The following is a 15,840-nucleotide window of genomic DNA, read 5'->3' as shown; positions in this document are numbered from 1 at the left end:
GCACCTTTCTTGTTTTTCTTTTATATTGAGGAAGCTATTGTCCAGTTTAAATATTATTGATTATTATGACTAAAAATAACCTGAGGATTGATTATAAACATCATTTGACATGTTTCTAAGAACCTTACTGATACGTTTTGGATTTTTCATCTGCTTGTTGTGACCGCCTTGGAGCAATTGGATTACTGAACAAAACACGCCAACAAAACTGAGATTTTTGGATATGAAGAGGCACTTTGTCGAACAAAACAAATATTTATAGGGTAACTGAGAGTCTTGTGAGTGCAACCATATGAAGATCATCAAAGGTAAGTGATTAATTTTATCGCTATTTCTGACTTTTTACTCCTCTACTTGGCTGGTAACTGTTTAATGTTTTGTTTGCTGGGTGCTGTCCTCAGATAATCGCATGGTATGCTTTCGCCATAAAGCCTTTTTGAAGTATGACACAACGGTAGGATTAACAAGAGTTTCATCTTTAAGCCGATGTATAATACGTGTATATTTTATGATTATTTTATTATGAGTATTTCTGTTTTTTAATTGGGCGCTCTGCAATTTCACCGGATGTTGGCCACCCCCAAGAGAGGTTAACTTAGGTCAAACGTTTCGGGTAGCCTTCCACAAGATTCCCACAATAAGTTGGGTGAATTTTGGCCCATTCCTCCTGACAGAGCTGGTGTACATGAGTCAGATTTGTAGGCATCCTTGCTCGCACACGCTTTTCAGTTCTGCCCACACATTTTCTATGGGATTGTGGTCAGGGCTTTGTGATGGACACTTCAATACCTTGACTTTGTTGTTCTTAAGCAAAATTGCCACAACTTTGAAAGTATGCTTGGGGTCATTGTCCATTTGGAAGACCCATTTCCGACCAAGCTTTAACTTCCTGACTGATGTCTTGAGATGTTGCTTCAATATATCCACATAATTTTCCTACCTCATAATGCCATCTATTTTGTGAAGTGCACCAGTTCCTAAGGCAGCAAAGCACCCCCACAACATGATGCTGCCACCCATGTGCTTCACGGTTGGGGTGGTGTTCTTCGGCTTGCAAGCCTCCCCCTTTTTCCTCCAAACATAGCGATGGTCATTAAGGCCAAACAGTTCTATTTTTGTTTCATCAGACCAAGGACATTTCTCCAAAAAGTACGATCTTTGTCCCCATGTGCAGTTGCAAACCATAGTCTGGCTTTTTTATGTTGGTTTTAGAGCAGTGGCTTCTTCCTTGCTGAGCGACTTTCAGGTTATGTCGATTTAGGACTCGTTTTACTGTGGATATAGATACTTTTCTACTTTTCTCCTCCAGCATCTTCACAGGGTCCTTTGCTGTTGTTCTGGGATTGATTTGCACTTCTCGCACCAAAGTACATTAATCTCTAGGATACAGTTCGCATCTCCTTCCTGAGCGATATGATGTCTGCGTGGTCCCATGGTGTTTGTACTTGCGTGCTATTGTTTGTACAGATGAATGTGGTACATTCAGGCATTTGGAAATTGCCCTCAAGGATGAACCAGACTTGTGGAGGTCAACAATTCTTTTTTTTTTGGTCTTGGCTGATTTTTTTTTCTCCCCATGATGTCAAGCAGAGAAGCAATGCGTTTGAAGGTAGGCCTTGAAATACACCCACAGGCACACCTCCAACTGACTCAAATGATGTAAAATAGCCTATCAGAAGCTTCTAAAGCCATGACATTATTTTCTGGAATTTTCCAAGCTGTTTAAAGGCACAGTCAACTTAGTGTATGTATACTTCTGACCCACTGGAATTGTGATACAGTGAATTATAAGTGAAATAATCTGTCTGTAAACAATTGTTGGGAGAATGATTTGAAGTAGATGTCCTAACCGACGTGTCAAAACTATAGTTTGTTAACAAGAAATTAGTGGAGTTGGTGAAAAATTAGTTTTAATGACTCCAACCTAAGTTTATGTAAACTTCCAACTTCAACTGTATATATAGACATCAAAATTATGAAATACCAAGAGTGTGTAAAGCTTTCATCAAGGCATAGGGTGGCTACTTTGAAGTATCTCAAATATAAAATATATCTTGATTTGTTTAACACTTTTTTGGTTACGACATGATTCCGTATGTGTCATATGTGACATTTCATGTCTTCACTCTTATTCTACAATGTATAAAAACTAAACCTTGAATAAAAAAACAAACCTTGAAAATAAACCTAGGTGTGTCCAAACATTTGACTGGTACTGTATATTTATTGATATTCATATTCCGGACTATGACATTTCTCACTCTGTTATTTCATAATATCTTTATTTTTTACTTTTTGGATTATGTGTGTATTGTTTTTGTATTGCTAGGTATTACTGCACTATTGGAGCTAGAAACACAGGCATTTCACACTTGTGATATCATCTGCCAATCTGTGTACGTGACAAATAAACGTTGATATGATTTGATTTTATATGGTTAGGTGACTCAGAGCTCTGGTAGTCTGACTGAAGAGGGCTGGAATGCGGCTGATTCCGAGGACGTGTGTTTGTGTTTATGTCAGTGTGTGTGTGTGTGTGTGTGCGTGTGTGTGTGCGTGTGCGTGTGTGTGTGTGTGTGTGTGTGTGTGTGTGTGTGTGTGTGTGTGTGTGTGTGTGTGTGTGTGTGTGTGTGTGTGTGTGTGTGTGTGTGTGTGTGTGTGAGCGAGTGTATGCGTGTGCCATAAAACCGATCCCTTTTGTCTTTTTGTTATTTTACTATTTCCTCTCTCACTCACATCTCGGGCGTTCAAGATTCTGCTGCATCATGTGTTGAGTAGGGAGGGGATGAGAGGATGTGAAGGGGAGTGTAGAACCTGATTGGATATTTTTCAGCTGCTGCTAGTGCTGTATGCAGCCCAGTGGATCACAGCTGCAGGAGATGGGCGTGTGACTGACACCTGCAGACCAGGCCTGGTAGTGAATCTGAGTTGATTACAATACACAGCCCATAAGGAATAACAGAGTAAGAACACTTACCATAAAAGCCATTGACGATAGACCATCTCCATCTCCTCATTAAGACAAAGGTTGACTCAGCCACCTGCAGAGCACAAAACAAAGAGGGGAAGTCAGAGGTCAATAACTTTCTACCTAATCATCATTACACTTAATGAACTTTACACATAATATATTATTGCACATCCCTGTAATCTCAATGTCCATGATTCCTGTACATTTTTACTATAGACAGTGGAGACATCTGATAGATTTAGTGTTGAAGTGGGTGCTACAGGGTGGTACAGAGGTAAGTCTTGACCCCACCTGAAGAACATTTTCAAGCATAGGCCTACACAATCAAAATAGCACAAATATAAGCATAGCTATAGTATAATGTCTGTTAACTGCAAGGCATGCTGATTTAGAATACTCCTCAGACCACAGTCAGCAGTTGATGTTGCATGACCTGAAGGTGTATACTGTGCCTTCAGAAAGTATTCTTACCCTCGACTTATTCCACATTTTGTTATGTTACAGCCTGAAGTCAAATTGGATTCAATATATATTTTTGGTCACCCATCTACACACACCCCATGATGACAAAGCGAAAACATGTTTTTAGAAATATTTGCAAATGTATTGAAAATTAAATAGAGAAATATCTTATTTGCATACAGTACCAGTCAAACCTACCCATTCCGAGGTTTTTCTTTATTTTTATTATTTTCTAGTTTGTGGAATAATAGTGAAGACATCAAAACTATAAAATTACACAAATGGAATCATATAGTAACCAAAAAAGTGTTAAACAAATCAAAAATATATTTCATATTTGAGATTCTTAAAAGTGGCCACCCTGTGCCTTGATGACAGCATTGAACACTAATGGCATTCTCTCAACCAGCTTCATGAGGTAGTCACCTGGAATGCATTTCAATTAACAGATGTGCCTTGTTAAAAGTTGATTTGTGGAATTTATTTCCTTCTTAATGAGTGTGAGCCAATCAGTTGTGTTGTGACAAGGTAGGGGTGGTATACAGAAGATAGCCCTATTTGGTAAAAGATCAAAACAGCTCAAATAAGCAAAGAGAAACAACAGTCCATCAACTTTGAAAGTTTCTTCAAGTGCATGTGGCAAAAACCATCAAGCGTTATTATGACTCTCTTGAGGACCGCCACAGGAAAGGAAGCCCCAGAGTTACCTTTGCTGCAGTGGATAAGTTCATTAGAGTTACCAGCCTCACAAATTGCAGCCCAAATAAACACATCTCAAGATCAACTGTTCAGAGGAGACCCCATGAATCAGGCCTTCATGGTCAAATTGCTGCAAAGAAACTACTACTAAAGGACACCAATGAGAAGAAGAGACTTGCTTGGGCCACACGAAATGGACATTAGACCAGTGGAAATCTGTCCCTTGGTCTGATGAGTCCAAATTGGAGATTTTTGGTTCCAACTGCCGTATCTTTGTGAGAAGCAGATTAGGTGAACTGATGATCTCTGCATGTGTGATTCCCACTGTGAAGCATGGAGGAGGAGGTGTGATGCTGTGATGCTGTGGGGTTGCTTTGCTGGTGACACTGTCTGTGATTCATTCAGAATTCAAGGCACACAACTAGCATGGCTACTACAGAATTCTGTAGCGATACGCCATCCCATCTGGTTTGCACTTAGTGGGACAATCATTTGTTTTTCAACAGGACAATGACCCAACACACCTCCAGACTGTGTAAGGCCTATTTGACCAAGAAGGAGAGTGATGGAGTACTGCATCAGATGACCTGGTCTTCACAATTACCCGACCTCGACCCTATTGAAATGGTTTGGGATGAGTTGGACGGCAGAGTGAAGGAAAAGCAGCCAACAAGTGCTCAGCATATGTGGAAACTCCTTCCATTACTGTTGGAACAGATTAGTTAGAGAGTTAGAGAGATTAGTTTGAGAGAACATTATGAACAGCTGTCTCACATTACCCTCTTTACATAAAACTACCAATCCGTTTTTGGCTTCTAGCTTTTTAACCACAACATGTAATATTTTGCGGCATTCGTGGTAATAAAAAGAAAACCGAACTGGCAGGTGGATGAAGGTCTTTTACTCGAAGAGCAAATAGAAAAATACAAAAGTATTATCAACAGCAAATTTAGTCCTACATTGACCAGCACAAGAAAAACACATGGAGGGCCATTTCTGAATCAATAAACAGCATATTTAAATTTTCCTGTTTGAACTCCTGGAGAATGTGGAATAATGCTGGTGCACCATCCTATCAAAATGTTGGTTGGAGAGAAACGGAAAAAGCAGGTAGGTTTAAGTTCAGTTGCTATGGTATTAGACTATTTTGTTGTCTAATATGAATTCTCTACATTCAAGAGGTGGCCCTCCACCTAAACATCTCGATGCGTTTAACTACCTGAGGCGCTCAAATGTGACCATCTCGGGCATTGGAGAGGGCCAAGACGCTGAACGTTTGAGCGTCAGCGAGCAACACAATAAGTAGGATTTAAGTTTATTGTTGAATTTCATACACTTCTATTCTCATGATATTTTGATTAACAAATTATATTTTTATTTTGACATAAGTAAGATCAACTGAAAACCATCGTTATTTTGTTGCAGGAGATGTCTCGCTTCAGCGTCTGGCACAGCATCTGAGGGGACCACCTCACAGTTGCTGCAGGACGCACCATCCACCAGCAGCTCCCCAGAAGGTCTGGTTCCAAAAACCCTGAGGAGGACATTGGTCAGCCTCAACGGGAGAAATCAACATTTTTAATAAAAAGTATTGTGTTTGCAGGAGGCATATGACTCTCTTACAATAAAAAAGCTTAAGAAATAAAATGTTGTGTTTATTTGTTCACAGTAATCTAACCTGTACTTAAATGTTAGCCCACGATGGCATACTGCATCTGTATTATCCTCTCTAATTCCTTAGCTTAAATGTTTATCTGTAGCTAGATCAGCGTTTCCCAAACTCAGGCCTGGGGACCCCAAGGGGTGCATGTTTAGTTTTTTGCCCTAACATTACACAGCTGTTCCAAATGATCAAATCAGCTGTGTAGCGCTAGGGGTAAAAAACAAAACATGCACCGCTTGGTGTCTGGGAAACCCTGAGCTAGATATTGGCTTCTGCTGACGCTGCGCCAAAACGAAGTGTGGAGACTGCAATGCGAGCCTACCTAAAATTAAGGTTGGCAAAGTGCTGGCGGAAAATAGTTTCCTTTCCACATATGGCACTTGGGCGCGCATCATCATCGCCATTTTCTCTATCAGTGTCAATATCACTGTCGTCAATGTCACTGTCATCGTCAGTTTCTGGATTTCCATCGTTGGGAGGTAGAGTGATCAGTCGTAGTTTGTAGATGTCGTGCAATATTGCACAAGAGATGATTATGCAACCCGATCTCATAGCATTTCGTATTATTCTGTTCATAAATCCTTATATATATATATATATTTATTTTTTTATGTTACGTTTTGTATGGTATGCATTCATTTGTGGATGTTCATCATCCATTTCGTATGAGATACAAATTGTAATTCTGTACAACATTTACGAATTGCAATACCTACAATATGTTACGAATTTGCAAAACATATGATATTTTACGAATTCCAATTTGTTGTGCCTAACGTTAGCTAGGTGGTTAACATTAGCTAGCTCACTAACATTAGATAGGCGTGGGGTTAGGGTTAAGTTAAGGTTTCAAGGTTAGAAGTTAGGTTAAGGTTAGGGGACGGGGACGGGTTAGCTAAAATTGTTAGGTTTAGGGGAAGGTTAGTTTGCAAAGTTGCTAAAAAGTAGTAGTAGTAGACAAGTTACTAAATAGCTAAAATGCTAAAGTTCACATTGTACACTCACCCATCCATCCATCCCGACCAACCACCCTCCTTTCGTTGGAATTGTTTTAAGACGGTCATACCATGGATTATTTAGCTATTTGATTTTGAATTTTAGGACAAAAAATGATGTACAAATCTTTTGATAAAAATGTTCATTTGGTGGATACATTTTTCATTTGGCCTACTACTATAGCCCAAAGAAACACATTGAATAACACATTCATAAATTACAAAACAGACAGTCAAAAATTGTACCATAAGGAATACGGTTTTGAAGTTTATTTCCTATATTGGTTGTCACATCGGCGGTACTGACTTCAGACGAGTCCCGTTGGGCTTATGAGGATTGTAGAGCAAAATGGATAAGCAATCGTGTTTGTGAGATTCTCATCCCTATATAGAGGGGTCATATTAGTTACTAAAACTGTTAGCCAACCCGATTTTAGGGATGTCTCATGGTCTGACAAAACATCGCTGTCGCTCGACCACCTTTCACCGCAGATGAGGAAGGCCGACATAGGCGGATGCATTGGATTGACATATCTCTAGTTTAACTGATGGATTTTGATGGGGATTATTTCATTATGTTGCTTATTAAATTGACGAACAGGTGCATCAAACTCTTAAGGATTTCCTTAAGTGACCTTCTGCCTTCTGTGTGCATTTGAAAAGTATTCAGACTCCTTGACTTTTCCACATTTTGTTATATTAGAGCCTTATTCTAAAGTGTATTCAGTTGTTTTTTCCTTATCAATCTACACACAATACCCCATAATGACAAAATAGTATTTTAGAAATAAAAAATAAACACAGAAGAAGAAAAAAACGGAATTATCACATTTACAGTGGGGAGAACAAGTATTTGATAACCTGCAAAATCAGCAGTGTTTCCTACTTACAAAGCATGTAGAGGTCTGTGATTTTTATCATAGATACACTTCTTCTGTGAGAGACAGAATTTAAAACAAAAATCCAGAAAATCACATTGTATGATTTGTAAGTAATTAATTTGCATTTTATTGCATGACATAAGTATTTCATCATCTACCAACCAGTAAGAATTCCGGCTCTCACAGACCTGTTTTTTTAAGAAGCCCTCCTGTTCTCCACTCATTACCTGTATTAACTGCACCTGTTTGAACTCGTTACCTGTATAAATGACACCTGTCCACACACTCAATCAAACAGACTCCAACCTCTCCACAATGGCCAAGACCAGAGAGCTGTGTAAGGACATCAGGGATAAAATTGTAGATCTGCACAAGGCTGGGATGGGCCACAGGACAATAGGCAAGCAGCTTGTTGAGATGGCAACAACTGTTGGCACAATTATTAGAAAATGGAAGAAGTTCAAGATGACGGTCAATCACCCTCGGTCTGGGGCTCCATGCAAGATCTCACCTCGTGGTGCATCAATGATCACGAGGAAGGTGAGGATCAGCCCTGAACTACAACGGCAGGACCTGGTCAATGACCTGAAGAGAGCTGGGACCACAGTCTCAAAGAAAACCATTAGTAACACACTACACCGTCATGGATTAAAATCCTGCAGTGCACGCAAGGTCCCCCTGCTCAAGCCAATGCATGTCCAGGCCCATCTGAAGTTTTCCAATGACCATCTGGATGATCCAGAGGAGGAATGGAAGAAGGTCATGTGGTCTGATGAGACAAAAATAGAGCTTTTTGGTCTAAACTCCACTTGCCGTGTTTGGAGGAAGAAGAAGGATGAGTACAACCCTAAGAACACCATCCCAACCGTGAAGCATGGAGGTGGAAACATCATTCTTTGGGGATGCTTTTCTGCAAAGGGGAAAGGACGACTGCACCGTATTGAGGGGAGGATGGATGGGGCCATGTAACGCGAGATCTTGGCCAACAACCTCCTTCCCTCAGTAAGAGCATTGAAGATGGGTCGTGGCTGGGTCTTCCAGCATGACATCGACCCGAAACACACAGCCAGGTCAACTAAGGAGTGGCTCCGTAAGAAGCATCTCAAGGTCCTGGAGTGGCCTTGCCAGTCTCCAGACCTGAATCCAATAGAAAATCTTTGTAGGTAGCAAAACCTGCAAAATCGGCAGTGTATCAAATACTTGTTCTCCCGTCTGTACATAAGTGTTCAGACGCTTTACTCAGTACTTTACTCAGTACTTTACTCAGTACTTTACTCAGTACTTTCAGACACGTTACAGAATACTTTTGGCAGCGATTACAGCCTTGAGTCTTCTTGGGTATGACGCTACAAGCTTGGCACACCTGTTTTGTAGCTCAGTTGGTAGAGCATGGCGCTTGTAACGCCAGGGTAGTGGGTTCGATCCCCGGGACCACCCATACGTAGAATGTATGCACACATGACTGTAAGTCGCTTTGGATAAAAGCGTCTGCTTAATGGCATATATTATTATTATTATTATTTTGGGGGAGTTTAATCCCATTCTTCGCTGCAGATCCTCTCAAGCTCTGTCAGGTTGTATGGAGAGCGTTGTTGCACACGTACTGAGCAGTCTGGAGCAGGTTCTCTCTGTACTTTGTTCCGTTTATTTGTCAATCGATCCTGACAAGTCACCCAGTCCCTCCCGCTAAAAAACCTCACCACAGCATGATGCTGTCACAACCTTGCTTTACCGTAGGTATTGTGTCAGATTTTCTCCAGACGTGATGCTTGTCATTCTGTCCAAAGAGTTCGATCTTGATTTCATCAGACCAGAGTATCTTGTTTTTCATGGTCTGAGAGTCTTTAGGTGCCTGTCTTTAGGTGCCAGAGATGGTTCCCCTTCTGGAAGGTTCTCCCATCTCCATAGAGGAACTCTGGAGCTCTGACAGAGTGACCTTCGGATTCTCCCTGACCAATGCCCTTCTCCCCCGATTGTTCAGTTTGGCCAGGTGGCCAGTTCTAGGAAGACTCTTGGTGGTTTCAATGCTTCCCCTGATCTGTGCCTCGACACAATCCTGTCGGAGCTCTACAGACAATTCCTTTGACATCATGGCTTGGTTTTTGCTCTGGCATGCACTGTCAAATGTGGTGCCTTATATAGACAGGTGTGTGCCTTTACAAATCCTGTCCAATCAATTGAATTTACCACAGGTGGACTACAATCAAGTTGTAGAAACATCTCAAGGATGATCAATGGAAAAGGGATGTTCAATGTCTCATAGCAAAAGGTTTGAATGCTTATGTAAATATGGTATTTCTGTTTTTAATTTTGCATAAATTTACAAACATTTCTAAAAACCTGTTTTCACAGGGGCCTACTGAGTGGCACAGTGGTTCAAGGCACTGCAATGCAGTGCTAGCTGCATCCCTACAGATCCTGGTTCGATCCCAGGCTGTGTCACACTGGCACCGACCCATGACGTAGCGCACAATTGGCCCAGCGTTGTCTGGGTTTAGGTGAGGGTTTGGCCGGCTGGGTGGTACTTGTCTCATTGCACTCTAGCATCTCCTGTGGCCGGGTACAATGCACACTGAAAAGGTTGCCAGGTGTACGGTGTTTGGTGTGGCTGGCTTCCGGTTTTAGCAATCATTGTGTTAAGAATCAGTGCGTCTTGGTGGGGTTGTGTTTTGGAAGATGCACAGCTCTCAACATTCACCCATTGTTCCTAGGCCGTCATTGAAAATACAAATTTGTTCTTAACTGACTTGCCTAGTTAAATAAAGGTAAAATACTAATTTGAGTGTCCCGGATTTAAATGTACTATGTTACGTCTAGTCTATGAGGCCAGGCTGTATTATGAGGCAGACCATCCTCAGGCTGTGACACACCTCTCCATGGAGAACGTGTAAAATCCCCTTCCAATGGTCTTTATACTCCACTCCTTGTGAACTTGTGGGCCCTTCAGATAAAAATAATAATATTTACATGTGATTTTAAATAGGTTCATATTTTAATTATGCTGAGATAAAGTCCACTATATACAGTTGAAGCACCATGGGACCACTCAACCGTCATATCACTCAGACGTCTCCTAGAGACGAACGTACTTTGGTGCGAAAAGTGCAAATCAATCCCAGAACAACAACAAAGGACCTTGTGAAGATGCTGGATGAAACAGGTACAAAATATCTATATCCACAGTAAAACGAGTCCTCTTTCGACATAACCTGAAAGGCCGCTCAGCCAGGAAGAAGCCACTGCTCCAAAACCACCATAAAAAAAGCAAGACTATGGTTTGCACATGGGGACAACGATCACACTTTTTGGAGAAATGTCCTCTGCTCTGATGAAGCAAAAATAGAACTGTTTGGCCATAATGACCATCGTTATGTTTGGAGGAAAAAGGGGAGGCTTGCAACCCGAAGAATACCATCCCAACCGTGAATCACGGGGTGGCAGCATCATGTTGTGGGGGTGCTTTGTTGCAGGAGGGACTGGTGCACTTAAAAAAATAGATAGCATCATGAGGAGGCAAAATTTATGTGGATATATCGAAGGAAAATCTCAAGACATCAGTCAGGAAGTTAAAGCTTGCATTTGAGTCTTCCAAATGGACAATGACCCCAAGCAGACTTCCAAAGTTGTGGCAAAATGGCTCAAGAACAACAATGCCAAGGTATTGGAGTGGCCATCACAAAGCCCTGACCTCAATCGTATAGAAAAGATGTGGGCAGAACTGAAAAGTGTGTGTGAGCAAGGAGGCCTACAAACCTGACTCAGTTACACCAGCTATGTCAGGAGGAATGGGCCAAAATCCACCCAATCTATTATGAGAAGCTTGTGGAAGGCTACCCGAAACGTTTGACCCAAGTTAAACAATTTAAAGGCAATGGTACCAAATAGTAATTGAGTGGATGTAAACTTCTGACTCACTGGGAATGTGATGAAAGAAATAAAAGCTCAGATAAATCATTCTCTCTACTATTACATTTCACATTCTTAAAATAAAGTGGTGATCCTAATTGACCTAAGACAGGGAATTCCTACCACGATTAAAAGTCAGGAAAAACTGAGTTTAAATGTATTTGGCTAAGGTGTATGTAAATGTACGACTTCAACTCACCTCAATTGCCCAGGAAAACAATGTTTGTCCTATTGCCTCACCTGCTATAATTGAGGTGAGTGCTCAGAAGACTTCGAAGGAAAGGGGTCAGCAGCCACCTCCTTTGGGGGTACCCCTTGTCACCAAGCAAGTGACATCAAGGGGGAACAACATGGTGCTCAAACAACTCTTACTGATCACTTTGGAGTCATGTGTAGACCCAGGCCAGTTGGCTACAACATCAAGAGTCATATAGTCTGCATTGGGTATTAATACTGTGGTAACGCTTTCGATCGATGAATGTGTCCTCATCCATGTGTGGAACAATGATGTTGATGTCGGTACAATCAATGACGCCAACAACTCCCAGGAAACCAGTGATTTGCATGCAATCATCTTGTTTTTGAATAATCTGGCGTTGAGTGGTGGGAAAATCAATTCACCTTCAGATGATTTGAGGTGCCGTAATTGCCATTAGGGTTTGACGGATGTATATGCTGATAGTAGTCTGTGATAAACCAAATCATTGCTGTTACCCTGTTGCATTTTTCCTGTTACAAAGAAGCGTAAAATGGTGATTACTTTCATCTCTGTCGAGAGAGTACACGATTGTCCCGTAGATGGAGAAATAGCATCACGAACAAGGTCAGCCACAAAAAGTATACCATCCCTATCTAAACGGTATCTTTTGATTAAAATCTCTTTTTAAAATGTTTATAAATCATCCCCCCTCTCCCTAAATATGCTTGCTTGACATCGTCTCACTGCAGCCATTTTATGGCAACTCCTAATTGGTGAGCTCTCTTAAATATACCCTGAGAAATGAGTACTTTTATGTCATAGGAAGGTTGATAACATGCTCTTACTCCTATGTGTAAAAGCAGGACCAAATTTGCGTCACTCTGAGAATTTTTGAGCAGTTAGAACCAATTTCCTACTCTGAGATGCTTGATAACTGCAGGTCAAGCTCTCCCCTTTACATCATAATGATATGGACAGGAGGGAACTGATCCCACATTAGTATTCCATACCCTGAGAGACGCTTTATGAATATGGGCCCTGGGCTGGGTGATGCAGTCTGCTGGTGTGTGTGTGTGTGTGCGTGCGTGCGTGCGTGCGTGCGTGCGTGTGTGTGTGTGTGTGTGTGTGTGCGCGTGCGTGCGTGCGTGCGTGCGTGCGTACTGCAGTGGCAGTCAGTGCCGTTTCAGATGAGGGAGGACTAAAAAATAAATTCATGAGCATGGCCTTATTTCTATTACAGTATATTGGATGATTGTCATTCATATTCAATTCACCCAGTTAAATTGAACAGCGATAGGTTTAGGCTACTACATGATACTCAAATTTTCCCTATACCCATCATGAGGTTGCTTCAACCTAGCCTATGAATATAGGGAAGGACACTCAACAAGCACAGCACTTACACAAATGACTGATGATTGGCTGAGACTTCAGTGGAGCTTTTGCCATTATTGACCATAGTCTGCCGCTGGAAAAATGTACGTGTTATAGCTTTGCACCCCCTGCTACAATGTGGATGAAGAGTTATTTGTCTAACAGAACACAGAGGGTATTCTTGAAGCCTATCAAATATAATCCAGTTAGAATCAGGAATTCCCCAGGTTAGCTGTTTAGGCCCCTTGCTTTTTAATTTTTTTCCTACAACATGCCACTGACTGAGTAAAGCCAGATGTTCTATGTATGCGGATGGCTCAACACTATACACGTCAGCTACTGCAGCGACTGAAATGACTTCAACACTCAACAAAGAGCTGCAGTTAGTTTCAGAGTGGGTGGCAAGGAATAAGTTAGCGTTAAATATTTGTAAAACTAAAAGCATTGTATTTGGAACAAAACACTCACTAAACCCTAAACCTCAACTAAATCGTGTAATAGATCATGTGGTAATTGAGCAAGTTGAGATGACTAAACTGCTTGGAGTAACACTAGATTGTAAACTGTCATGGTCAAAACATATTGATGCGGTAGTAGCTAAGAATGGGAGTAGTCTATCTATAATAAAGCAATGCCTGCCTTCTTAACAACACTATCAGCAAGGCAGGTCCTACAGGCCCTGGTTTTGTCGCACCTTGACTACTGTTCATTCGTGTGGTCAGGTGCCACAAAAAAAGGAATTGAAATTGGATCAGAACAGGGCAGCATGGCTGACCCTTGGACGTACACAGAGAGCTAATATTAACCATATGAATGTCAATCTGTCCTGGCTGAAAGTGAAGGAGAAATTGACTTCATCAATACTTTCATTTATGAGAGGTATTGACACGTTGAATGCACCGAGCTGTCTGTCTACACTACTGGCACACAGCTCGGACACCCATGCATACCCCACAAGACAAGTCACAAGAGGTCTCTTCACAGTCCCAAGTACAGAACAGACTGGGAGGCACACAGTACTACATTGAGCCATGACTACATGGAACTCTATTACACATCAAGTAACTGACGCAAGCAGTAAAATAAAATGTAAAAAACAGATTAAAAAACACCTTATGGAACAGCGGGAACTGTGAAGCAACACAAACATTGGCACAGACACATGCATACACTCACACACATAAGATAACATACGGACTATACATACACCTGGATTTAGTACTGTAGATATGTGGTAGTGGTGGAGTAGGGGCATGAGGGCAGACAGTGGTGGAGTGAAATCTGTGATGTTTTAAAATTGTATAAACTGCCTTAATTTTTCTAGACCCCAGGAAGAGTAGCTGCTGCTTTGGCAGCAGCTAATGGGGATCCATAATAAATACAAATAGAAAATTAAAGTTTACAACGTAGGTGCCCACATGTCGAGAGACAAATTTGATGTGATAGACAGTGACACATGGACAGACAGTGACATTCAATACTGTCTTGCACACTGCATCTAGCTGATAGTGGGTGTAATCATTAGTCCAACAGTTACAAATGAGAGTATCTATTGGACAAATTCAGGTATGTTTATCCCCGTTCTCTTCCGCTTGCTTCTGTTAAAGAAACATTTGACAGAATCGGTGGAATGAATACACCCTTGATCACACGTAAACCCAGTTCACAGTTTCATAGCAGCCACATTGTATTCATTCTCACATCTAAGTTATGCGCTCTCCTCCGTTCACCTCTTCCCTTTGCTTGTGGACCTCAATGCACAACACATCAGCTGTATGTGACCAGGCAAAAAACCTTTCCAAGCCAAACCGCTACACACAGCCTACATCGTTGTCACCATATTAGCTAAAGGAGCTTCATAGCCAGCATAGCTAATAGAACTAACGCGTTAGTAAACCCGCTACAATCATGCAGTAACTGTACAGTGTACAGTCAGTAAGCATTTACATCGGCGGGCCCAGGTGGCAATACATTTGTAAAACCAAAAGCTTACCTTGACTTGGAAGAGTTCCAGTGTTGTGTTAAATAGTCATAGCCAGCTAGCTAATATAGCATCCCTCTGTTTGAGCAGGGTGTTTCAGTAGGCTAAACTAGCTAGCTGCATTTGCTAGCTAAGTAAGTGAAACTGAAAGTGAAAATAGTAATGAAATCTCTTTCTCTCTCTCTATTTCTCTCTAGCTTCTCCTTCATTTAGGAAGAAATTAATTTGTTCAAAACTGTTCAACAATTTTCTGTCTCTCTTTGAGTCCACTACTCACCACATTTTATGCACTGCAGTTCTAGCTAGCTGTAGTTTATGCTTTCAGTACTAGATTCATTCTTTGATCCTTTGAATGGGTGGACAACATGTCAGTTAATGCTGCAATAGCTCCGATAGGTTGGAGGACGTCCTCTGGAAGTTGACATAATTACTGTGTAAGTCTATGGAAGGGGTGAGAACCACGAGCCTCCTAGGTTTTGAATTGAAGTCAATGTACTCAGAGGAGGATGGAAGCTAGCTGTCCTCCGGCTACATCATGGTGCTACCCTACAGAGTGCTGTTGAGGCTACTGTAGACCTTTGCAAAATAGTGTGCTTTAATCAATTATTTGGTGATGTAATTATATTTAGTATAGTTTTACCTAAAAAGGCTAACTGGAGTACTGTCAGTCACTGCATGTACTGTCTGCCAGTGCTCAGACTCTACCCTA

General features: G+C 41.3%; 1 protein-coding gene and 1 long non-coding RNA gene across 2 annotated transcripts in view; one reads left to right on the top strand and one right to left on the bottom strand.

Moving 5' to 3' along the window:
• LOC127906203 (uncharacterized) overlaps positions 1 to 15,840 on the top strand; it is a 373,245-nt gene that overhangs the window by 124,386 nt on the left and 233,019 nt on the right. The window lies entirely within an intron of this gene.
• Positions 1 to 15,840, bottom strand: part of LOC118390596 (uncharacterized) — a 112,966-nt gene that overhangs the window by 59,100 nt on the left and 38,026 nt on the right. The window contains exon 2 of the long non-coding RNA XR_004826972.2: positions 2,978 to 3,041. This is a non-coding gene — a long non-coding RNA (uncharacterized LOC118390596). The remainder of the gene's footprint in view (positions 1 to 2,977; positions 3,042 to 15,840) is intronic.

This window comes from Oncorhynchus keta, chromosome 11 (genome assembly GCF_023373465.1).
Source record: "Oncorhynchus keta strain PuntledgeMale-10-30-2019 chromosome 11, Oket_V2, whole genome shotgun sequence".
In the NCBI taxonomy this organism is placed as follows: Eukaryota; Metazoa; Chordata; class Actinopteri; order Salmoniformes; family Salmonidae; genus Oncorhynchus; species Oncorhynchus keta.
The sequence above is the reverse complement of the archived record's forward strand: the minus strand, read 5'-3'. Positions and strand labels throughout refer to the sequence as shown.